The 25,451-nt window shown below is 44.4% G+C and overlaps 1 long non-coding RNA gene across 1 annotated transcript in view; it reads left to right on the forward strand.

Moving 5' to 3' along the window:
- The window catches only part of LOC126987156 (uncharacterized), a 69,114-nt gene that overhangs the window by 40,850 nt on the left and 2,813 nt on the right, over positions 1-25,451 (forward strand). The window contains exon 2 of the long non-coding RNA XR_007740303.1: positions 14,313-14,453. This is a non-coding gene — a long non-coding RNA (uncharacterized LOC126987156). The remainder of the gene's footprint in view (positions 1-14,312; positions 14,454-25,451) is intronic.

Consider the following 25,451-nt stretch of genomic DNA (forward strand, 5'->3'; position numbering starts at 1 on the left):
GTGTCCATATTGCATGTCTCACAGCCTCGGATATGTATTCTTAGACGCTATCGGCTCTCGCATCAACTATTTCGAAAGGCTGACAAGAAAATAAGTAGAGATCTTATGAGTGTTATTTTAGGTTCATGGTTCAGAAAAAGGGTCATACTACCACCAGGGTCATAAAAACATCCCTGAATGTGCCCACAACTCCTACGGAAGCCTTGTCAAATATGTGTGCTTGGACGAACTGTTTTATAACGCGACCGATAGTCTTCTTTTTTCGTCTCGTTTCGTCTCGTCTCGTTATGTGAGGTATGGCTGGACTATTCAAGGTAATTTTGAGTGGGAGTCACAATAAAAGTATTTTCCAGAACGGCCCGTGGTTAGCTTCCATGTTACAGCCGAGCGTCTTCACTCGGGGACCACATACTGGCAGAGACTTCGGGAATATGCCGCCCGGTGACACAAACTGGGAATTTTCAGTCACCGCCGAGTGGCCTAAGACTACCGACATGCTGTCCTGAAGACCACCCATCAACATCGGGCTCTACGTTCTAGGATCAAATATGAGCTCCGGGGGGGCACATTAGCCAATGCAAGATGGCGCCACAATAAACAATTGCTTGCGCCACAACGGACTGGACCAACCAACATACCCCAACAAGAAAGCCTACCGGCGCAATAGGCGAAAGCGTAAAAAAAAAAAAAATATGTAAAAGCAGTTAAAAGGGCAGAATCATGCAATGTATACTAATCATTAGGTATAGTTTCATACAGCGATAAATATACAGCATTAAGCCCCGTTCACGCTGTGCCGACTCTGGGCCACAACAACAACCCAGCGACTTTTCCATTTGACAAGTTGGTTCCCACGCTCCAAGAAAGGGGGGGAAGGTTCTATTGGGGTCTTGGTGTCTTGCCGACTGTCTGGGACATTCGGCCAAATAGTTGCCAGCATGTCGTGCTAACCCTCACGACTCCAGACTCCTGTCACGACGTCGGCGCAGCATTCGGCAACAGTCTCAAGACCTTTTTCAAGACATGCCCGACCCTTTCACATCAACACCCAAGGCCTCGTGTACCCTAGAGTCGTGGGTAGTCGTGGCCCAAAGTCGGCACAGTGTGAACGGGGCTTTACTTGCACTGTATCGACGACATAGTCAAAAGTTTAGTATCATTTATGTGCATGGGAACCCACATAAAGGCATCTCGTTTTTATTTTCATTTATTGCCATCGCTTCGTACTTCATTCCATCCAATGTAACTTTTTACCTCTTCTATTTTTTAACCATATGCATTAAGAGGTATTACGCTTGATAGCATTCAATATACCAGCCTGAAATGAACGATCCAAATGGTGCGTATTTAATCACGGCACTAATTCTGAACTTATGGAGCTTAAACGAATTGTATTTTCACGTGTGAAGCTAATACGAGAGAGAGAGAGAGAGAGAGAGAGAGAGAGAGAGAGAGAGAGAGAGAGAGAGAGAGAGAGAGAGAGAGAGAGAGAGAGAGAGAGAGAGAGAGAGAGAGAGAGAGAGAGAGAGGAGCGCGTTCAAAGTGAAAAGGAACAGAAAATACGTAAAATACAAGACAGAGAGAGAGAGAGAGAGAGAGAGAGAGAGAGAGAGAGAGAGAGAGAGAGAGAGAGAGAGAGAGAGAGAGAGAGAGAGAGAGAGAGAGAGAGAGAGAGAGAGAGAGAGAGAGAGAGAGAGAGAGAGAGAGAAACAAATACAAGACAGAGAGAGAGAGAGAGAGAGAGAGAGAGAGAGAGAGAGAGAGAGAGAGAGAGAGAGAGAGAGAGAGAGAGAGAGAGAGAGAGAGAGAGAGAGAGAGAGAGTTATTATGACAATTGCATCCACTGCCAACTAATCCGCTCCCGTCAACATTATCCTCTGAAGCTAAAAATCCCCTCCTTTGTCTCTGTGAAGAACTATCATGTTATAAAAATGGCATACCTTTTTTTTAAGTGGAGCAGCACTTGTGTTCAGGTTTTCAGGTAATCCGGCTACCACTTTATATATCAAAGATGAATCCGCTGTCGTAATTAGCTTTTCGAAGGTTTAAGTTATCATTCTTTCCCCGCGGCTGTGTTCTGAATACTGCCGCGGGAAGTTGGCTGGAGGGAGAGAACCGAGGTCTGTCCAGTTACAGAATTAAAAAGATACGTTGCCATGGTGTGCTGACGATTGCGTGTATGTTGGTGACACAACACGCAGCTCGAAAAGAAGAAAATATAGTATTATGTGCAAAATGTTTGAGAGAGAGAGAGAGAGAGAGAGAGAGAGAGAGAGAGAGAGAGAGAGAGAGAGAGAGAGAGAGAGAGAGAGAGAGAGAGAGAGAGAGAGAGAGAGAGAGAGAGAGAGAGACACACACACACACACACACACACACACACACACACACACACACACACACACACACACACAGCGCTCCGGTGGTTCAATCGGTAAAGCGCCGAGCTGCGAGGATTAACGGTCAAACAGGCGGCGGTTCGAGCCCCGCTCAGGCCGGATTCTTTCGGTTGACTAGGTTTTTTTTTTTTTTTTCTTTTTTTCTGTACGTCTTGGCCTATTGCGCCGGTAGGCTTCTTCCCGGTGGATCCTGATGGTCGGCCCAAGGCTTCTTCCCGGTGGATCCTGATGGTCGCCCCAAGGCTTCTTCCCGGTGGATCCTGATGGTCGGCCCAAGGCTTCTTCCCGGTGGATCCTGATGGTCGGCCCAAGGCTTCTTCCCGTTGGATCCTGATGGTCGGCCCAAGGCTTCTTCCTGGTGGATCCTGATGGTCGGCCCCAGGCTTCTTCCCGGTGGATCCGGTCGGCCCAAGGCTTCTTCCGGTGGATCCTGATGGTCGGCCCAAGGCTTCTTCCCGGTGGATCCTGTGATGGTCGGCCCAAGGCTTCTTCCGGTGGATCCTGGATGGTCGGCCGTAGGCTTCTTCCCGGTGGATCCTGATGGTCGCCCCAAGGCTTCTTCCCGGTGGATCCTGATGGTCGCCCCAAGGCTTCTTCCCGGTGGATCCTGATGGTCGCCCCAAGGCTTCTTCCCGGTGGATCCTGATGGTCGCCCCAAGGCTTCTTCCCGGTGGATCCTGATGGTCGCCCCAAGGCTTCTTCCCGGTGGATCCTGATGGTCGGCCCAAGGCTTCTTCCCGGGATGGACTGATGTTCGGCCCAAGGCTTCTTCCCGGTGGATCCTGATGGTCGGCCCAAGGCTTCTTCCCGGTGGATCCTGATGGTCGGCCCAAGGCTTCTTCCTGGTGGGGCCTGATGGTCGGTCCAAGGCTTCTTCCCGGTGGTGCCTGATGGTCGGTCCAAGGCTTCTTCCCGGTGGATCCTGATGCTCGGCCCAAGGCTTCTTCCCGGTGGGGCCTGATGGTCGGCCCAGCCCGTTCTGGCGCAGGCGAGTGTTTATAGTGGCGCCATCTTGCATTGGCTCATGCTGCCCTCCCGGAGCTCATCTTTAATCCTAGAATCTAGAGTCCCGGTTGATAGGTGGTCTTCTGGACAGCATGTGGGTAGTTTTTAAGCCACTCGGCGGCGGCTGAAAAATCCCAGCTTGGTGGCACCGGGCGGGGATTGAACTCGCGTCGTCCTGAACGCGGCGCCGTCACGCTATACTGTCCCTCATTGAGCAAGGGGGATGACGTGTGTGGTGTGTGAGGTCCTGGCAGTACCCAGAGATCGACGATAATGAGCACTTGCCCTCGTCGGGAGGGTGCCTGCTGGCGAAAGCGAGTCCAGCTCGTGATGAGACCGCGGTGGTGAATTACACGCAGAAATACAGACACACCGGAACAAAAAATTTCCTCCTATGAACTCATTCACTATGAAGCAATCACTTCCTTAATTAACTCTTAATTACACATTTGAATTCATGGTTAAAAAAATGAACATTTTTGCCCCGGACACTCAAACAAAGCAAACTTTTTTTTTTACATTTTGAATAAAAATATATATGCATGAGATATTTTGTGTCCTTACAATGCTTTCTCTCGGAAAATAACCTCCCTCTCTCTCTCTCTCTCTCTCTCTCTCTCTCTCTCTCTATTTACCTATATATATATATATATATATATATATATATATATATATATATATATATATATATATATATATATATATATATATATATATATATATATATATATATATATATATATATATATATTTATCACAAGCCTGGCCCACGGTGTTATGAACTCGCTCAGTACGAGTATTGGCGTTGTCGATATCTATGGAGGCGGCGAGACATGGATAATGAATAACGACTTGGAGAGTCGTGTCGATGCCTTTGTACCAAGTGTCTTCGCAGGATCGTGAGGTGTCGATGGGATGACTTTGTGTCGATCCAGCGACTACTCCGTAAAGCTGAATCGAGGCGTTAACAGCGGAGTCCGGGAACGCGAGCTCCGTACATATATGCACGTGGCACGCCTCCCACACGTCCATCCTGCTCACACGGTTGATTCTGCACGAGACAACCTTGGGTGGAGGAGACCAAGGGGACGCCCACGTAACGCATGGCTGGGGATGTTAGCCGATCCTGCCCGAAGGGACTTGGGATGAATGGGACAGCTGCGTGGCGCCGTCGAGTTCTGGACAACCCAGGATCGCGCCCCGCCCGGTGCCACAATCTGGGATTTTTCATCCACCGACGAGTGGCTTACAGGGGCTATTACACTGGGCAAATTTTCCGTGGATCTTCAGTCAAACCACGATTTCCGCTGGCGTGGTTCTCATATTTCCGTGGTTTTCTGACGTGTCCACGATCTTCCAAAGCTACGGTAGATTTCACTGAAGGACGACGGTATTACTCACCATCATCAGCAGCAATAACAAGAAACATATGAGAACCACGCCAGCGGAAATCGTGGTTTGACTGAAGATCCACGGAAAATATGCCCAGTGTAATAGCTCCTTATTACACGTACATGCCTGCAATCCTCCTCCCTCCTCGATGCAGCGTTTTCCTCCGCCTTCTTCGCCTCATCTGCCCCGAGTCTTTCGTTACAGCTTTCCTTTTATCCCCTTTGTCCGGCACGAGCCATTACTCGCCCAGAACACCTGATCCTATTGTTCCCCCGCCACAAAACATTAGCCCTGCAACCATTCCTGTGTTCTGAGTCCACGCCTCCTGCCGCTCCGCCTGTGCAGCTTGTAATTTTAGTGTATGTTTCAATCCATTCGAGTGTTTGTTCATTCTCTTGCCTTCACATTAATTGACATCCGGTTTTATCACTTAGCCAGTTCGACAGTCCACCACAGACTCATTGTAAGCCCCCAAACCTCCTCATTATCCTCCTCCTCCTCCTTAAAAAACAAGTCTCCTGGTGTCCACCCTCAAAGATCACTTAACCCGCCCGCTGCGATAGGGCACGGATTTGTCCTTCTCTGGTAGCCTGGTAACATACATTCCCAGGTCTTTCTCTGCCTCTGTGGTGGATAGTGGAGTGTTTCCCATGTGGTATCGGTGTGCTGGATATCCCTTCACTGGTAGCCTGGTAAAATATAGTCCCACATCTTTCTCTGCCTCTGTGGTGGATAGTGCAGTGTTTCTCATGTGGTATTGGTGTGCTGGATATACCCTCCCAAGGTGCAGGACTTTACATTTTTCTTCATTGAATTGTAGCAGCCACTTTTTGTTCCATTCCTGTAGCTTGGTGAGGTCTTCTGGTAGGAGGTTCGCATTCAAGGGGTTAAAATTCTAAGAAATAACAGCATCCCAGCGTTACAGCCACAACACAATTATCCAACACGCACTCGTGAAAATCTTACAACACCACAACATAATCTAACGTTACTCAGACATTCCCTATCATACTCACGCCCAAAACTATGGAATTGGGTACTTAATCACGTAAAATTTTTGACAACAGGAAGTTCTTTTAAAATTTCATTATAAAAGATATGTAATAGCTAAGTACTAGGAATAAGAGAGAGAGAGAGAGAGAGAGAGAGAGAGATTAGGATAGATATAGATAGATATAGATAGATAGATAGATAGAAAGATAGATATAGGCGGTGGCTGAGTGGTTAGCGTGCTGGGCCCACATTCACCACATCATGGACAACGTCGGTTCGAATCCCCACGCTACCACCTGGGATTTTTCAGTCACCGCCAAGTGGCCCAAGACTACCCACATGCTGTCCTGAAGAAGAGTTAGCAAGTTCAGAAGAGCAGTCAGCGTGAAAATAGCAATAGAAGATAGAAAGAGAGGCAACATGGCGGCGAAATTTAAAACCTTTGTATCCCTCCTCCTCCTCGACCCGTTTATATATCTGTCTCCTGGCGAGTCGTCCTCTTTCTTTATTATCCTGTACTTGATCGCGCCACATACGGAACGGAAGCACCTGAGAATTATTGGGCGAGGGGAAATTAAAAAGAGGGAGAGGTCATCGTTCCCATGGTTCGGTTTGTAGGAGAATCGTATTTTTTAATTGTGCTTTGAAAATGTGAGGTGAAAAATAGTTACTTAATGAAAAAATAAAACGTCGGTAAAAGAAATGGAGCGCGTTCAAAGGGGAAAAGAACAGAAAATACGTAAAATAAAGGACAGAGAGAGAGAGAGAGAGAGAGAGAGAGAGAGAGAGAGAGAGAGAGAGAGAGAGAGAGAGAGAGAGAGAGAGAGAGAGAGAGAGAGAGAGAGAGAGAGAGAGAGAGAGAGAGAGAGAGAGAGAGAGAGAGAGAGAGAGCGCGTTCAAAGTGAAAAAGAACATAAAATAAGTAAAATTACGTACAGAGAGAGAGAGAGAGAGAGAGAGAGAGAGAGAGAGAGAGAGAGAGAGAGAGAGAGAGAGAGAGAGAGAGAGAGAGAGAGAGAGAGAGAGTGGAGTGCGTTCAAAGTGAAAAAGAACAGAAAATACGTAAAATAAAGGACAGAGAGAGAGAGAGAGAGAGAGAGAGAGAGAGAGAGAGAGAGAGAGAGAGAGAGAGAGAGAGAGAGAGAGAGAGAGAGAGAGAGAGAGAGAGAGAGAGAGAGAGAGAGTGGAGCGCGTTCAAAGTGATAAATTACAGAAAATACGTAAAATAAATGGACAGAGAGAGAGAGAGAGAGAGAGAGAGAGAGAGAGAGAGAGAGAGAGAGAGAGAGAGAGAGAGAGAGAGAGAGAGAGAGAGAGAGAGAGAGAGAGAGAGAGAGAGAGAGAGAGAGGAGCGTGTTCAAAGTGAAAAAGAACAGAAAATACGTAAAATACAGGACAGAGAGAGAGAGAGAGAGAGAGAGAGAGAGAGAGAGAGAGAGAGAGAGAGAGAGAGAGAGAGAGAGAGAGAGAGAGAGAGGGAGCGCGTTCAAAGTGAAAAATTACAGAAAATACGTAAAATAAAGGACAGAGAGAGAGAGAGAGAGAGAGAGAGAGAGAGAGAGAGAGAGAGAGAGAGAGAGAGAGAGAGAGAGAGAGAGAGAGAGAGAGAGAGAGAGAGAGAGAGAGAGAGAGAGAGAGAGAGAGAGAGAGAGAGAGAGAGAGAGAGAGAGAGCGTGTTCAAGAAAAGAACAGAAAAAGTAAAATAGAAAAATGTAAAATACAGGAGAGAGAGAGAGAGAGAGAGAGAGAGAGAGAGAGAGAGAGAGAGAGAGAGAGAGAGAGAGAGAGAGAGAGAGAGAGAGAGAGAGAGAGAGAGAGAGAGAGAGAGAGAGAGAGAGAGAGAGAGAGAGAGAGAGAGAGAGAGAGAGAGAGAGAGAGAGAGAGAGAGAGAGAGAGAGAGAGAAAGTGAAAATTACAGAAAATACGTAAAATAAAGGACAGAGAGAGAGAGAGAGAGAGAGAGAGAGAGAGAGAGAGAGAGAGAGAGAGAGAGAGAGAGAGAGAGAGAGAGAGAGAGATTGTGGAGCGCGTTCAAAGTGATAAATTACAGAAAATACGTAAAATAAATGGACAGAGAGAGAGAGAGAGAGAGAGAGAGAGAGAGAGAGAGAGAGAGAGAGAGACAGAGATAGAGAGAGAGAGAGATTGAGGAGCGTGGCAAAGTGAAAAAGAACAGAAAATACGTAAAATACAGGAGAGAGAGAGAGAGAGAGAGAGAGAGAGAGAGAGAGAGAGAGAGAGAGAGAGAGAGAGAGAGAGAGAGAGAGAGAGAGAGAGAGAGAGAGAGAGGAGCGTGTTCAAAGTGAAAAATTACAGAAAATACGTAAAATAAAGGACAGAGAGAGAGAGAGAGAGAGAGAGAGAGAGAGAGAGAGAGAGAGAGAGAGAGAGAGAGAGAGAGAGAGAGAGAGAGAGAGAGAGAGAGAGAGAGAGAGAGAGAGAGAGAGAGAGAGAGAATGGAAAAGTATTGTCTGATCAGTTTGAGAATAAAAGAAACTCGAGTGTCTGTGTGTGTGTGTGTGTGTGTGTGTGTGTGTGTGTGTGTGTGTGTGTCAGGGCGTGGGTTGGCTGATAGAGTTTAGGAGTGGTGGGGAGTGGGTGCCGTATGGGAGGGTATAGAATGGACTGCACAGAGGAAAACCTATTGTGTTTCCCTTCGAGACCCCCTTGAGAGGAAGAACCTGATGGAAGCGAGGCATTAGAGGACTGGGCAGACAGAAGGAAAGAAAAACGGATGAGGGGCGAGATAAGCAGAGTGGATGGCAGCAAGGAGAGTGAGAGAAAGGTAAAAATAACAGGTATGGTAAAGCGTAAAGGGCAAGTAGAAAGGAAAGGAAGAGTGTTACGATGGAAGGGAATATAAAAAGATAGAGAGAGATGGATGAGTGCAGGAATAAGGTGATGGAAACGGAGGGATGACAAGGAATATAAGGGATTGGGAGTAATGTTAGAGGGAATGTTATTGAAGAGAAAGAAGAATAAGTATGGAATGAATGGGAATAGAAAGAAAGGAACTGAATCTTGCTTATTTTCTGAAGGTATGGCAAAAAGATAGAATGGATTGGGAGTAATGTTAAAAATGTTAGTTAATGAAGCAAGTATGGACAGCAATATAAGTATGAGACAAAATGTGAAAGAAAGAAGGAAGCAACATGGATAGCAAAATAAGTATGAAACTACAACATAAGAAAACTTCAACATGGGAAAACTTCAACATGGGGAAACTTCAACATGGGAAAACTTCAACATGGGGAAACTTCAACATGGGAAAACTTCAACATGGGAAAACTACAACATGGGAAAACTTCAACATGGGGAAACTTCAACATGGGAAATCTACAACATGGGAAAACTTCAACATGGGAAAACTTCAACATGGGAAAACTTCAACATGGGAAAACTTCAACATGGGAAAACTACAACATGGAAAAACTTCAACATGGGAAAACTTCAACATGGAAAAACTTCAACATGGGAAAACTTCAACATGGGAAAACTTCAACTTGGGAAAACTGCAACATGGGAAATCTACAACATGGGAAAACTTCAACATGGGGAAACTTCAACATGGGAAAACTTCAACATGGGGAAACTTCAACATGGGAAAACTTCAACATGGGAAAACTACAACATGGGAAAACTTCAACATGGGTAAACTTCAACATGGGAAATCTACAACATGGGAAAACTTCAACATGGGAAAACTTCAACATGGGAAAACTTCAACATGGGAAAACTTCAACATGGGAAAACTACAACATGGGAAAACTTCAACATGGGAAAACTTCAACATGGGAAAACTTCAACATGGGAAAACTTCAACATGGGAAAACTTCAACTTGGGAAAACTGCAACATGGGAAATCTACAACATGGGAAATCTACAACATGGGAAATCTACAACATGGGAAATCTACAACATGGGAAAACTTCAACATGGGAAAACTACAACATGGGAAAACTACAACATGGGAAAACTTCAACATGGGAAATCTACAACAACGTCAATATCACCATCAACACCATCACCACCACCACCACCACCACCACCACAACCTCGATCTTCAATAACTCTTTCTATCCCTCCTTCTCCTTCTCCTCTCCTCCGATCTTCCTTTCCTCTTCCTCCTTCTCTCCTCCTTCTCCTCCTTCTCCATTTCCTGATCCCCCTCCTCTCCTCCTCCTCCTCCTCCTCCTTTCCTCCTCTTCCTTCTTCCTCCTTTTCCTTCTTCTTCTCCTTTTCTCCTCCTTTTTCCTCCTCCTCCTCCTCCTTTTCCTCTTCTCCTCCATTTCCTCCTCCTTTCCTCCTCTTCCTTCTTCCTCCTTTTCCTTCTTCTCCTTTTCTCCTCCTCCGTATCTCTTCTTCTCCTCCTCCTCCATATCTTCCTCCTCCTCCTCTTCCTCTTCTCCATTTCCTCCTCCTCCTCCTTCTTTTCATCCTGTTACTTCTTTTAAATGCTTTTGTATATTTTTTTTTGTAGGGACTGACGAAAAGATTTTATACCGAAGCTGTTTTCCTGCACTGCCAAGCTTCCATATTTTCTCGACATCCTTTTCTTAATCCTCCCTCTCCTCTTAATCCTCCCTCTCCTCCTTATCCTCCTCCTCCCTTCACCAGACCGCTCGCCAAGGGAAGCCAGTCTAAGCCATTGTTTGCTGACGCCGTGAACTGGATAATGCAAACAACGGGGAGCCCAGACACTAGACTCACACACACACACACACACACACACACACACACACAGACAGACAAGGAAACGCAGCCTCCTCTCTATACGCACTTCCTGTTAACTACTGCAGGCGATGGATGATAACGCATATATTTCCCTTTCTTCTTAAATGATAGCGCTTGATGAAGGGATGTGATGAAGAGGGGCTTGTAGGAGAGTAACAGTTATTAGCTTGGTGTGATGGTGAAGTAAAGAGATATGGGAGTTAATGGATGAAGAACAGGAGCCTGGCGGAGATGACGAGAACGAGGAGGACTTACAAAATGAGAAGAGGGTGTTGTGACAGAAGAAGAAGAAGAAGAAGATGAAGAAGATGAAGATGAAGATGAAGATGAAGATGAAGATGAAGATGAAGATGAAGATGAAGATGAAGATGAAGATGATGAAGATGAAGATGAAGATGAAGATGAAGATGAAGATGATGAAGATGAAGATGAAGATGAAGATGATGAAGATGAAGATGAAGATGATGATGATGAAGATGAAGATGAAGATGATGAAGATGAAGATGAAGATGAAGATGAAGATGAAGATGATGAAGATGATGAAGATGAAGATGAAGATGAAGATGAAGATGATGAAGATGAAGATGATGAAGATGAAGATGAAGATGAAGATGAAGATGAAGATGAAGATGAAGATGATGAAGATGAAGATGAAGATGATGAAGATGAAGATGAAGATGAAGATGAAGATGAAGATGATGAAGATGAAGATGAAGATGAAGATGAAGATGAAGATGAAGATGAAGATGAAGAAGATGAAGATGAAGATGAAGATGAAGATGAAGATGAAGATGATGAAGATGAAGATGATGAAGATGAAGATGATGATGATGAAGATGAAGATGAAGATGAAGATGAAGATGAAGATGAAGATGAAGATGAAGAAGATGAAGATGAAGATGAAGATGAAGATGAAGATGAAGAAGATGAAGATGAAGATGAAGATGAAGATGAAGATGATGAAGATGAAGATGAAGATGATGAAGATGAAGATGAAGATGAAGATGAAGATGATGAAGATGAAGATGAAGATGAAGATGAAGATGAAGAAGATGAAGATGAAGATGAAGATGAAGATGAAGATGATGAAGATGAAGATGAAGATGAAGATGAAGATGAAGAAGAAGAAGAAGAAGAAGAAGATGAAGATGAAGATGAAGATGAAGAAGATGAAGATGAAGATGAAGATGAAGATGAAAAAGATGAAGATGAAGATGAAGATGAAGATGAAGATGAAGATGATGAAGATGAAGATGAAGATGAAGATGATGAAGATGAAGATGAAGATGAAGATGATGAAGATGAAGATGAAGATGAAGATGAAGATGAAGATGAAGATGAAGATGATGAAGATGAAGATGAAGATGAAGATGAAGATGATGAAGATGAAGATGAAGATGAAGATGAAGATGAAGATGATGAAGATGAAGATGAAGATGAAGATGATGAAGATGAAGATGAAGATGAAGATGAAGATGATGAAGATGAAGATGAAGATGAAGATGAAGATGAAGATGATGAAGATGAAGATGAAGATGATGAAGATGAAGATGAAGATGAAGATGAAGATGAAGATGAAGATGATGAAGATGAAGATGAAGATGAAGATGATGAAGATGAAGATGAAGATGATGAAGATGAAGATGAAGATGAAGATGAAGATGAAGATGAAGAAGATGAAGATGAAGATGAAGATGAAGATGAAGATGAAGATGAAGAAGAAGATGAAGATGAAGATGAAGATGAAGATGAAGAAGAAGAAGAAGAAGAAGAAGAAGAAGAGTTAGACCAAGGGTAGAAATTAGGGTAAGAGGGTCATTCATTATTGGTGGAGGTGGGTGGATAAATGAACAAGCATTTAGCAGACACCCAAGTGGTTCATTACGAGGCTGCCTGCTCTAGTGATTTAAGCGATTCGTCAGGCACTTGAGTGACCCGCATGAATTTCCTCTGTGGATCAGGCCGGATGTACCTCGACTTGCAAGGGCATTATAAGTGACAGGTGTGTTGGCTTCTTTTTATACAGCAAAGGAGACAGCACAAGGGCACAAAAAAAGGAAACAATAATAAATAAAAAAGAGCCCGCTACTCGCTGCTCCTGTAAAGAATCTAAAGACGTGGCCGAAAGAGAGGTCAATTTCGGGAGGAGAGGTGTCCTGATACCCTCCTCTTGAAAGAGTTCAAGTCGTAGGCAGGAGGAAATACAGATGAAGGAACATTGTTACAGAGTTTACCAGCGTGAGGGATGAAAGAGTGAAGATGCTGGTTAACTCGTGTGTAAGGGATTTGGACAGTATAGGGATGAGCATGAGTAGAAAGTCGTGTGCGGCGGGTCCGCGGGAGGGGCGGAGGCATGCAGTTAGCAAGTTCAGAAGAGCAGTCAGCGTGAAAACATCGATAGAAGATAGAAAGAGAGGCAACATGGCGGCGGAATTTAAGAGGTAGAAGACTATCAGTAAGAGGAGAGCTGATGAGACGAAGAGCATTAGACCACTCTGTCCAAGAGACCTGTGTGGGTGGAGTCCCCCCACACGTGAGATGCATACCCCATACGAGGGCAGACAAGGCCCCTGTATATGGATAGCAACTGTGCGGGGGAGAAGAACTTGCGGAGACGATACAGAACGCCCAACCTCGAGGAAGCTTATTTACTGAGAGAGGAGATGTGAATTTTCCGTTTAAGATTTTGAGTTAAGGATAGACCGAGGATATTTAATACTGAAGAAGGTGACAGCGGAGTGTTGTCGAAGAATAGGGTATATATATATATATATATATATATATATATATATATATATATATATATATATATATATATATATATATATATATATATATATATATATATATTCCCGCCATGGCCTGTCGGTGCTCTACAGTGTTTTCAAATTGCTCATAAGCACAGTCATGAATATGTCTCTTGTGTCTTGTGCTTATTGACCTTTATTTCTTCCCGGATCAGTTCAATGAACCTGTACGTGATCGGTTGGATTCACACCTTTTAATTAAGCTTCGTATCAATATTTTTCTCACGCACCTGTTTCAACATAGGGTTCGTTATTGCTCGTACGGTCAGACATTCACCGCCACCAACACCAACAACACCGACACCATCATCATCAATAACAACAGCAGCGACAAAACCAACACCTACGCGGCCAGAAGCAAGGCCTGCGCCGGGGCTAGCGTCCACACGCTGTCCAGAAGACCACCCATCAACCCGGACTCTAGATTCTAGGATTAAAGATGAGCTCCGTGAGGGCAGCATGAGCCAATGCAGGATGGCGCCACTATAAACACTCGCCTGCGCCAGAACGGGCTGGGCCGACCATCAGGCCCCACCGGGAAGAAGCCTTGGGCAGACCATCAGGCCCCACCGGGAAGAAGCCTACCAGCGCAATAGGCCGCGACGTAAAAAAAAAAAAATAAATAAATAAATAAATTATCTGTCCGTCCCGGGGAGAGGGGTGACGGCAGTAGGGTCACTGTGCTAAAAGACGGTCATGAAAAACACAGGACAAGATAATTCTTATCATCAGCATCAGCAACTGACGCGCCGTTGCAGGACAAAGACTCTTCCAACATTCGCTGCCTCTCTTTTTGATGCTGGTGTAATGCATTCTGCTTCGGCAAATGTTCCAGGTCCATTACTCTGCTTGGTTCTCTCTTTTTTTTTTTTTTTTTTTTTTTTTTTTTTTACGGCGTGCCGATTGCGCCGGTAGGCTTCTTACCGGTGGATCCTGATGGTCGGCCCAAGGCTTCTTCCCGGTGGGGCCTGATGGTCGGCCCAAGGCTTCTTCCCGGTGGGGCCTGATGGTCGGCCCAGCCCGTTCTGGCGCAGGCGAGTGTTTATAGTGGCGCCATCTTGCATTGGCTCATGCTGCCCTCCCGGAGCTCATCTTTAATCCTAGAATCTAGAGTCCGGGTTGATGGGTGGTCTTCTGGACAGCATGTGGGTAATTTTGAGCCACTCGGCGGCGGCTGAAAAATCCCAGCTTAGTGGCACCGGGCGGGGATTGAACTCGCGTCGTTCTGAACGCAGCACCGTCACGTTATCCATTCAGCCACCGCCTCCCGATCTCTGCCTGTTTTGATTTGTAAGTTCCTAGATTACCACTCTATTACTTATGGTGTTTATGTTATCAGTTATACGCGAGATATGGCCTGCCCACGTTCATAGTTTATTTTCAATCGGTATATAAATATCTTCAAACTCACAGACGTTTCAGCCTCTCCCAGCAACCATTTCCAAAGGCCAAAAAGTAGATAAGTCGGATTCTCATAAGCGTTTTTTTTTACGTTCACGATACAGCAGAAGGGTCAGACTACCACCAGGGCCATAAGACTACCCCGGGGAATGCCCAGAACTACTACGAATGTTTTGTCAAATATGTGTGCTTGGGCGGAGAAAGGTTTACGAATTAGTCTGTTAGTTAGTTAGAGTTAGTGTTAGTTAGTTAATTAATCCCTTAGTATGTAGGCGGTGGCTGAGTGGTAGCGTGCTGGGCCCACATTCACCACGTGATGGACGATGCGAGTTCGAATCCCCACGCTACCACCTGGGATTTTTCAGTCACCGCCGAGTGGCTTAAAACTACCCACATGCTGTCCTGAAGACCACCCATCAACCCGGACTCTAGAGGAAACCGTCTAAGTTAATCAAGAACGAGTTCCGGGGGGCAGCATGAGCCAAGAGAAGATGGCGCTACTATAAACACTTGCCTGTGCCATGACGCGCTGTGGCCGACTACCACCCAGGCCCCTCAGGCAAGCCTACCGTCACTATAGGCGTAGACGTAAAAAAATAAAAAAAATAAAAAAAATCGTGATCTTCGGTTCCCATCTCTCTTCGTGGTACAAACAACACGATTCTCTCCACTCCTCTAAGTGGGCTTATTAACTTTCGCTTTCAAGCATTTATTAGGCGCCGAGTATGTTCAGGAAGTGACAGTTTGCTATTTATGATAATACTGTGTTTATTAAAAGCACCTGATGGGTGTGCACTAGTTGTTTGACTTAGATTAAGATAAATGTGAAAAATGTTAAAGGTGCGTGCTTTGAGGGAGTTCGTGGCGGAAAGGTAATCTGTAGTAAGTTGGAAAGTTTCGTTTAGTCGGTGTAACATCTGTGGTCATATGCCGGAGAGAGACAGAAGGGGAAGGAATTATAGGAGAAGGGAACAGACCCCAGGAGACGGGACACAACCCCCGATTAATACCTGGTACCCATTCACTGCTGGGTGGACAGGGGCGTAGGGTATCGGAAAAGCCGCCCAAATTTTTCCACTCCGCCCGGGAATCGATCCCGGGCTCTCTCGGTTGTGAGGCGAGTGTGCTAACCATTGCACCACGAAGCCGCCGAAGTAATCTGTAATGGTAGAGGTGAGGAAAGGTGAAGCGGAGAAAAATGGTCAGGGCATTGTAGTGAAATTGGGACAAGACAGACTGGTGGGATGGATGGTGAAGGGTGGACGGTGGCTGTGATAAGTAAGAGTAGAATAAATAGAGAGACACAGAACTGAAGGTCATGAGAGACGGATGGGCGTCTAAGGAGAGTTTTGGTATAGGAGAAAACCCTTGTTGTAATGACTGGGAGAAGGAGGATTTGCCTAAGCTATTGTAAGAGAAGCAACATTAACATCAAAGGATTTTGTAGACAATATAGGCGGTGGCTGAGTGGTAGCGTGCAGGGCCCACATTCACCATGTGATGGACGACGCGAGTTCGAATCCCCACGCTACCACCTCGGATTTTTCAGTCACCGCCGAGTGGCTTAAAACTACCCACATGCTGTCCTGAAGACCACCCATCAACCCGGACTCTAGAGGAGACCGTCCAGTGAATATAGAAGGACTTCCGGGGGACAGCATGAGCCAAGAGAAGATGGCGCCACTATAAACACTTGCCTGCGCCATGACGGGTTGGGGCCGAATACCATCCAGGCCCCTCAAGCAAACCTACCGGCGCTATAGGCGTAGACGTAAAAAAAAAAAAAAAAAATTACACCATCACACCAACACACACAAACACACATACAGTTAATTCATCAATCAATCAATCAATTTGGGCATACCTGCGTCGCCTCGCCCCACTCCCCCCTACCTATGAAGCCAAACCCTGGGATTCTCTCGTGCATACATACTTTCCATCCCGAGTACTGTATGGTGGTTCCTTACAATTATCTGTACTCTGTTTGCCGATTTACATATATAGATTATCAGCACAATTATACATATGATGGCGTGTGTGTGTGTGGGTGTGGGGGGGGGGGGGGGTCGAGACGCTGGTTGGGTGGTTCGGGTAGAGGTTACGAAGCTGGGTTGGCTACACTGAGACATTAGTTTTGTTGTTTAGTGCTGAGTTTATGGTGCTGAGCCGCGGTTTGGAGAGTATATGGCTTTTGTAGTATGGCTTGTGTGCTGGTTAATAGTGTGCTGTAATGAAGAAGAAGAAGAAGAAGTAGAAGAAGAAGAAGAAGAAGAAAAAGAAGAAAAAGAAAAGCACATCACACGTATCGTAAAAGAGTCGAGGTCGGGGATATTTTTACCGACGCCGACTCCCGACCAAAAGTAGGCGATTCCGGCGACTCCGACTCCGACTTCACACCCCTGTTGTTGTTTTACTCGTTTTCTTAAGGCGTGGTTAATGGGTTTTGTTAACTTTTCATGTAACTTATTTAAGGGTGAGTTTGTATAATGTTCTTAAGTGACAAAATCCAAACCGTCCAGTAAACTCCTCCCTAAAACAATGATAAAAACCCAACTCTCCACACAACTTAATAAATACATATACGACCTTCAAAATAAGTCTGGCGTGGTTAATAGATTCTGTAGATTTTTCATGGAACTTTTTTAGAGTGAGATTGTGTAATGTTCCTAAGTGACAAAATCCAACCCGTCCAGCAAACTCCTCCCTAAAAACAATGATAAAAACCCAACTCTCCACACAACTTAATAAATACATATACGACCTTTAAAATAAGTCTGGCGTGGTTAATAGATTCTGTTGATTTTTCATGGAACTTATTTACGAGTGAGTTTGTATAATGTTCTTAAGTGACAAAATCCAAACCGTCCAGTAAACTCCTCCCTAAAACAATGATAAAAAGTCAATTCTCCACATAACTTAATAAATACATATACGACCATTAAAATAAGTCTGGCGTGGTTAATAGATTCTGTTGATTTTTCATGGAACTTATTTACGAGTGAGTTTGTATAATGTTCCTAAGTGACAAAATCCAACATGTCCAGCAAACTCCTCCCTAAAAACAATGATGAAAAGTCAACTATTCACATAACTTAATAAATACATATAAGACCTTTAAAATAAGTCTGGCGTGGTTAATAGATTCTGTTGATTTTTCATGGAACTTATTTACGAGTGAGTTTGTATAATGTTCTTAAGTGACAAAATCCAAACCGTCCAGTAAACTCCTCCCTAAAAACAATGATAAAAAGTCAACTATTCACATAACTTAATAAATACATATACGACCTTCAAAATAAGTCTGGCGTGGTTAATAGATTCTGTTGATTTTTCATGGAACTTATTTACGAGTGAGTTTGTATAATGTTCTTAAGTGACAAAATCCAACACGCCCAGCAAAATCCTCCCTAAAAACAATGATAAAAACCCAACTCTCCACATAACTTAATAAATACATATACGACCTTTAAAATAAGCCTGGCGTGGTTAATAGATTCTGTTGATTTTTCATGGAACTTATTTACGAGTGAGTTTGTATAGTGTTCTTAAGTGACAAAATCCAACACACCCAGCAAACTCCTCCCTAAAAACGGTGATAAAAAGTCAACTATCCACATAACTTAATAAATACATATAAGACCTTTAAAATGAGTCTGGCGTGGTTAATAGATTCTGTAGATTTTTCATGAAACTTATTTACGAGTGAGTTTGTATAATGTTCCTAAGTGACAAAATCCAACACACCCAGCAAACTCCTCCCTAAAAACAATGATAAAAAGTCAACTATTCACACAACTTAATAAATACAAATACGACCATTAAAATAAGTCTGGCGTGGTTAATAGATTCTGTTGATTTTTCATGGAACTTATTTACGAGTGAGTTTGTATAATGTTCTTAAGTGACAAAATCCAACCCGTCCAGCAAACTCCTCCCTAAAAACAATGATAAAAAGTCAACTCTCCACATAACTTAATAAATACATATACGACCTTTAAAATAAGTCTGGCGTGGTTAATAGATTCTGTTGATTTTTCATGTAACTTATTTACGAGTGAGTTTGTATAATGTTCTTAAGTGACAAAATCCAAACCGTCCAGCAAACTCCTCCCTAAAAACAATGATAAAAACCCAACTCTCCACACAACTTAATAAATACATATACGACCTTTAAAATAAGTCTGGCGTGGTTAATAGATTCTGTTGATTTTCCATGGAACTTATTTACGAGTGAGTTTGTATCATAAGAACATAAGAACATAAGAACGTAAGGAGTCTGCAGGAGGACGCGTCAAAATCCAACATGTCCATCCAACTCCACCCTAAAAACGATGATAAAAACCCAACTCTCCACACAACTTAATAAATACAAATACGAGCTTTAAAACAAGTCCTGCGTTAGTCGTTGTCGTAGTCATATGCTTCCGTAATTAGCACATACAAGGCACGACTTAATCAAGAGGATCAAGTTTAGACCCACAAGTTAACACCTTAATTAGCCTTTAGAGCTCAGGTTTTGCATCCAGGTGTTGAATAGTGCTTAATTAACTCTCCTTATTAGCCTCGGGAACGCGTTTGATTAGAAATACCGTACCGGATCGACATTTCCGTAAGCGAACCTCGATAAAATTACCATAAATAAATCTGCTTGCATAAAAGAACTGTTATCAAATTGAGCGGGGTTGAGGAATGGGAGGTAAACATCGAATACTTACTTTTTTTTTTTACAAGAAAGGATACAGCTCAAGGGCACACACAGAATAAGGAAACAATAATAATAAAAAAAAGACCGCTACTCGCTGCTCCTAAAAAAGAGAATCAAAAGAGGTGGCCGAAAGAGGGATCAATTTCGGGAGGAGAGGTGCCCTGATACCTACCAAAACATTAGCTTATAAAAAAAGATAAGCCTACAAAAAAAGATAAGAAAGATAAAAAAATATATAAAAATAATTAAAAATAGAGAAAAAAAGGAAAAAAGTATAGAGATAAAATACACGAAATAAAAAAAGGCAAAAAAAGATCAAAAAAAGATAAAAACTTCAGTAAAATTGCCATAAATAAATCTGTTTTCAGGGAACTGTTATCAAATTGAATACTTACTCACCAAAACATAAGCTGATAAAAAAGATCAGCTTACAAAAAAAGATAAACAAAGATAAAAAAGATTAAAAAATATAGATAAAAAAATGATAAAGAAAAAACAGGAAAAAAAATATAGAGATAGAAATAAAAGATCAAAACTAAGTCTAAAAAAATAGGCAAAAAGATTAAAAAAATATAAAAAAAAAAACAGTAAAATCGCCATAAATAAATCTCCTTGCCTAAAATAACTTGCCAAACTGAGTGAGAATGAAGTTGGAAAGTTTGGTTTAGTCGGCGCAACATCTGTGGTCATATGCCGGAGAGAGACAGAAGGGGAAGGAATTATAGGAGAAGGGAACAGACCCCAGGAGACGGGACACAACATCTGTGGTCATATGCCGGAGAGAGACAAAAGGGGAAGGAATTATAGGAGAAGGAACCACCCAGGAGAGACGGGACAACATCTGTGGTCATATGCCGGAGAGAGACAGAAGGGGAAGGAATTATAGGAGAAGGGAACAGACCCCAGGAGACGGGACACAACCCCCGATTAATACCTGGTACCCATTCACTGCTGGGTGGACAGGGGCGTAGGGTATCGAAAAAGCCGCCCAAATTTTTCCACTCCGCCAGAGAATCGAACCCGGGCTCTCTTGGTTGTGAGCCGAGTGTGCTAACCACTGCACCACGAAGCCCCCTAGCAGTTTTGGGCACTTTCAGGAGTAATTTGATGGCCCTTCTGGTAGTTTGACCATCTGAGCCATGAACCTACGAAATAAAAAAGCTGATTATAACATCGAGAGACAGGAAGCGAGCATGATGAATAAGGAACAGACAAACGGGGCAAATACTCTGAGATGTATCACGAAAAATAACATGTGGAAGTTATTTCGTGCGTGGAACTTTATGAGAGATGGACGCACGAAGCAATGGAGTGACAAACCATTAACTGTAGAGGTTACGCAGAGAGAGAGAGAGAGAGAGAGAGAGAGAGAGAGAGAGAGAGAGAGAGAGAGAGAGAGAGAGAGAGAGAGAGAGAGAGAGAGAGAGAGAGAGAGAGAGAGAGAGAGAGAGAGAGAGAGAGAGAGAGAGAGAGAGAGAGAGAGAGAGAGAGAGAGAGAGAGAGAGAGAGAGAGAGAGAGAGAGAGAGAGAGAGAGAGAGAGAGAGAGAGAGAGAGAGAGAGAGAGAGAGAGAGAGAGAGAGAGAGAGAGAGAGAGAGAGCAGCAAGTGAAGCAGGGTGCACACAGGTGGCGTGAGGGACACCCCAGTGCACTAGTGTTACAAATCTAATGTGACTTATTTGACGCCAGCACAAATTGCTTTTACATGTATCTATTCATATATTTTGTATCTTGTATTTGTTAACGCTTGTATGTGTGTGGAACAGTCGACAATTAACTTTCTCTCTGTCTCTCTGTCTCTGTCTGTCTGTATGTGTCTGTGTCTGTCTGTGTCTGTCTGTGTCTGTTCTGTGTCTCTGTAGGTGTCTGTGTCTCTGTAGGTGTCTGTGTCTGTCGACACTAACTCTCTCTGTGTCTCTGTCTCTGTCTCTCTCTCTCTGTCTGTGTCTCTCTCTCTCTCTCTCTCTCTCTCTTCAAATAGTTATATCTAAAAAGTCTAATTTTGAGCCTCCTTTTTGTACAGTAATATTATGTTTAAATAAGAGAGAGAGAGAGAGAGAGAGAGAGAGAGAGAGAGAGAGAGAGAGAGAGAGAGAGAGAGAGAGAGAGAGAGAGAGAGAGAGAGAGAGAGAGAGAGAGAGAGAGAGAGAGAGAGAGAGAGAGAGAGAGAGAGAGAGAGAGAGAGAGAGAGAGTGTCTATATCATTTGTCTTTCCATTATCTTCGACGCTCAATTTTTCATGCATTCTTTACATTCTCGTCCTCAACACGTTACGGTAATTTTTCTTCCAATTATCGCATGCTCTCCTTTGTCTGTCTCTGTCTGTGTTTCTGTCTGTGTCTCTGTCTGTGTCTGTCTGTGTCTGTCTGTGTCTCTGTCTGTGTCTCTGTCTGTCTGTCTGTCTGTCTGTCTGTCTGTCTCTCTGTCTGTCTCTCTGTCTGCCTCTCTGTCTGCCTCTCTGTCTGCCTCTCTGTCTGCCTCTCTGTCTGCCTCTCTGTCTGCCTCTCTCTCTGTCTCTCTCTCTGTCTCTCTCTCTCTCTCTCTCTCTCTCTCTCTCTCTCTCTCTCAAAACTATATGGCATTTGGGATACGACTTTCGTGGTGGTTTCTGGTGTGTGGTGAAACTGAGAGCTTGCTTTCTTCTTTGTGGCGTCTGACTTTGAGGTTTGGTTATATATATGTATTGTTAAGAATCCGTAATTTTAGGTGCCTTTCCTTGTATGGCTTTTGGGGTGGTCTGTAATCTGTGGTGTGATGGAGTGTAGTGGAGGTTATCTTCAGTGTTTCTAGGTGCGCCATTCCTTGTACCTGGGCCTTGTGGAGCACCAACAGTGATGTCACGTAACGGCGGTGCTCAGAGATTCCAAAGGCAGTGGTGCTTGGAGCCGGTATCACAGTCCAACACAGTGTCTTCGTAACAGCCCGAACCAAACAACAGAATCCCATACAATCCAAAACGGTGAGGTCTTCGATGCCACACTAAACACACAAGACTTTTCCTGTATAGTTTCGTCAAATTTGTGAACTTAAATACAAACACCAGACACTATAGAAGGACATTTCGAAGGCTTTGGTATTGGTTTGGGAGCTTACTAACCCATCATGGGGAACTGTGGAACTGGACCTTGATCTCCCCCTTTGACCAGCCTCATGGCCTGTCGCTCCATCCCATTCAGCCTCCTCAGGTGTGAAGATGCACTGGACATTCTCTGTCTCCCTGTGTCTCTTCTCTCTCTGTGTGTCTCTCTCTCTCTCTCTCTCTCTCTCTCTCTCTCTCTCTCTCTCTCACCAACTCTGCCATAATCCCCGCCCATACCACCACCACCACCACCACCCAAACCTTCACTACCACCGCCTCCCCGTCCACTCTTTTAGTCAGGCACGTTTGGTGTTGATAACTTGGATACATTTTTTTATCAAGAGACAGACGCAATTAACAGTTGAGCGTCCGTGTTTGATGTGAAGTATTTGCCGTGAGCGACGAGAAAACTCCGCCAAAGACAAAAGTAGGCCGCGTGCTTCGGACTGGTTGGGGTGGAAGCCGTCAGGGGAGAGGTGGAAAGTTTGGTTTAGTCGGCGCAACATCTGTGGTCATATGCCGGAGAGAGACAGAAGGGGAAGGAATTATAGGAGAAGGGAACAGACCCCAGGAGACGGGACACAACCCCCGATTAATACCTGGTACCCATTCACTGCTGGGTGGACAGGGGTGTAGGGTATCGGAAAAGCCACCCAAATTTTTCCACTCCGCCCGGGAATCGAACCTGGGCTCTCTCGGTTGTGAGATGCGTGTGCTAACCACTGCACCACGAAGGCCCTCCCAGATTACGACAGGATCACTACGGAAACGAGCAAGGAAAGAGCGACTGGGGCTGAATTATCACTGTTGTTGTCATTATTATTAGTATCATTGCTTTATTTTTATCTATAGGTGACCCACCCGCGCCAGATCAAGTCACTGCTTACCCCAGCGAGCCGGATCGGAGAAGGAAGGTAAATGAGTGACTTGCTTTCCTCCATATCGACGGTCGGGTGGCGAGGCGGGACACGACGCCAGGGCACTGCTTCCATTCGGGTGCCGGGTAGTGATCATTGTTACTGTCATTATCGTTATTATCATTACCATCATCATATCAATAATAATAATGTTAATAATAATGTTAACAATAATAATAACATAATAATAATAATAATAATAATAATAATAATAATAATAATAATAATAATAATAATAATAATAATAATAATATTTATATGAGTAATAATAATTCTATAATAATCTAATAATAATATAACAACAACAGTAGCAGTAGCAGCAGTAGTAGTAATAGTAGTAGTAGTAGTAGTAATAGTAGTAGTAGTAGTAGTAGTAGTAGTAGTAATAGTAGTAGTAGTAGAACAGATTTAGTTATAGTGTCAGTCTCATCAGCTCTCCTCTGAACTTACTAAGTGCACGCATGCTTCCACCCATGGCCCCGCTATACATGAATAAAGTGGTTGTGTGGAGGAAGGCGCCTGGGAGTGTGGAGGGAGGTTGGGGAGGGAGGCTGTGGAGGGAGGTTGGAGAGGGAGGCTGTGGAGGGAGGCTGTGGAGGGAAGTTGGGGAGGGAGGCTGTGGAGGGAAGTTGGGGAGGAGGCTGTGGAGGGGAGGTTGGGGAGGGTGGCTGTGGAGGGAGGCTGGGGAGGGAGGCTGTGGAGGGAGGTTGGGGAGGGAGGGTGGGGAGGGAGGTTGGAGGAAGACTTAGTATGGAAGGAGCACAGAGCCTGCGATGGTTTTTGAGCTTCATCCCTTCTTCATACCTAATCCTTCTAGAAAGAGTTAAAACCTACATTCATTCATTCTTCCATTGCGTCCATGCTGGTAAGCTCTGCTCTACAAACACACTTTTTCCCCTCCTTCCTACTACCGTCTGTGCCTTGAGGAGAGAGAGGCCGCTCTCAGTCACGTCTGTCTGTGTTGATCGTCACCAATGATCGCCGTCACCAACAAGAAGTCCGCTCTCTCAGTCACGTCTGTCTGTGTTGATCGTCGCCAATGATCGCCGTCACCAACAAGAAGTCCGCTCTCTCAGTCACGTCTGTCTGTGTTGATCGTCGCCAATGATCGCCGCCACCAACAAGAAGTCCGCTCTCACAGTCACGTCTGTCTGTGTTGATCGTCACCAATGATCGCCGCTACCAACAAGAAATCCGCCTTCACAGTCACGTGTGTTGATCGTCACTAATGATCGCCGCTACCAACAAGAAATCCGCCTTCACAGTCACGTGTGTTGATCGTCACCAATGATCGCCGCTAACAACAAGAAGTCCGCTCTCTCAGTCACGTCTGTCTGTGTTGATCGTCGCCAATGATCGCCGCTAACAACAAGAAGTCCGCTCTCTCAGTCACGTCTGTCTGTGTTGATCGTCGCCAATGATCGCCGCCACCAACAAGAAGTCCGCTCTCTCAGTCACGTCTGTCTGTGTTGATCGTCACCAATGATCGCCGTCACCAACAAGAAGTCCGCTCTCTCAGTCACGTCTGTCTGTGTTGATCGTCGCCAATGATCGCCGCCACCAACAAGAAGTCCGCTCTCACAGTCACGTCTGTCTGTGTTGATCGTCACCAATGATCGCCGCTAACAACAAGAAGTCCGCTCTCTCAGTCACGTCTGTCTGTGTTGATCGTCGCCAATGATCGCCGCCACCAACAAGAAGTCCGCTCACAGTCACGTCTGTCTGTGTTGATCGTCGCCAATGATCACCGCCACCACAAAGAAATACGCTCTCACAGTCACGTCATATGAGAAAAAATTTTGAAGACTTTGAATGACATGAACACACGTCACCTGCTGACCAGGAAACGTCCTGCTGAGAATTTCAATTTGATATGTTGATTGTTTATTGTTGCAAAATACACAATAAAGGAGAAGGGAGAACTTAAATAGCCTACTGGTCACCATTATTCACCTCTTATGCCTTCTTGGTCAAACTCGTATTATTCTACATAGCCTCACATGTACGCACGAGGCATACATAT

Source organism: Eriocheir sinensis, chromosome 6 (assembly GCF_024679095.1).
Source record: "Eriocheir sinensis breed Jianghai 21 chromosome 6, ASM2467909v1, whole genome shotgun sequence".
Taxonomy (NCBI): domain Eukaryota; kingdom Metazoa; phylum Arthropoda; class Malacostraca; order Decapoda; family Varunidae; genus Eriocheir; species Eriocheir sinensis.